This window comes from Lipotes vexillifer, unplaced genomic scaffold (assembly GCF_000442215.2).
Source record: "Lipotes vexillifer unplaced genomic scaffold, Lipotes_vexillifer_v1.1 scaffold414, whole genome shotgun sequence".
Taxonomy (NCBI): Eukaryota; Metazoa; Chordata; class Mammalia; order Artiodactyla; family Lipotidae; genus Lipotes; species Lipotes vexillifer.
Genome location: NW_006782864.1, coordinates 1,336,536 through 1,337,555, shown reverse-complemented (window position 1 = coordinate 1,337,555; position 1,020 = coordinate 1,336,536).

The following is a 1,020-nucleotide window of genomic DNA, read 5'->3' as shown; positions in this document are numbered from 1 at the left end:
GAGGGAGGGAGGGAGGGAGGGAGGGAAGAACGGAGGAAAGACAAGTAAAAAGAAGACCATGAGAATGACAGACTTTTGTGGGACTAGAATCCCTGAGTCACTGGAAGCATCACTGTATGGCGGGGAGTATGGAACGATTCTAAGGCCCGTGGTCTCCACGCTCCCAAGGCCCCAGCCCTGGCAGCCCACCCTGGCACATAAAGTCAAGCTTTGTAGATTTGCAAGAGGCACCTTCTCAGCGGATGGAGTTCAGTAGATGTAGAGCTTGGCAAGTTGACAAAGAATCTGTGCAAATTAGAAACATCAGGACACATGGCAAATAAAGCGTGGCCTAGATTCACAGGCTGCGCTGGCAGGCATCCTTGTGTGGGACCAGCCTGCAACCTCTGCCTCCAGGGCGTCCCCCGACCTGCCTAGAAGCGGTGCTGGATCCTGCTTGGCTGCAGAGACAAAGTGACTCTGTTCTCTAACCTCTGAACAACTGTGAATGATGACTGCTCCAGAGAAGAACAATGGTGTGGTAACCAGGGAGGAGGGTTAGTCTCCAGGAGCCGAGGGTGCCACTGTGGCTGGGAAACTAATCATGCCAGCCAGGAGCACAGGGTTCCTTTCTGCAGTGGTGACACGGGCAATGCTGATTGATGGGCAGCAGTTTGTAACGGCTAGAGTCTGGGTGGGGTGAGGCCATGGGAATGGCAGCAGGACAGCCAGAGGAAGGGTCTGGGGAAATGCAGTAGAGGCTTGTCCTCAGGGTCTTTCACTGTCCTTTGCAATGAACCGTTCTGTCCACCTCCTCCTAGAAATGTCTGCTCTTAGGGCAAGAACAGATACGCTCATTCGCATATGGTGTGACTGCATAAAATGAATGTGCTGCCCTTCCAAAAAGCATCTATATTTTGAGACATCAAATCTGCTCCCAGGGATGCAAAACCAAGAGGGCTAGACTCTCAAGGCTTCCTCCAGGGCTGACATTCTGTGGTTTCTATTGTGAGAACAGACGCTGTGTGACCTGTGAAACAT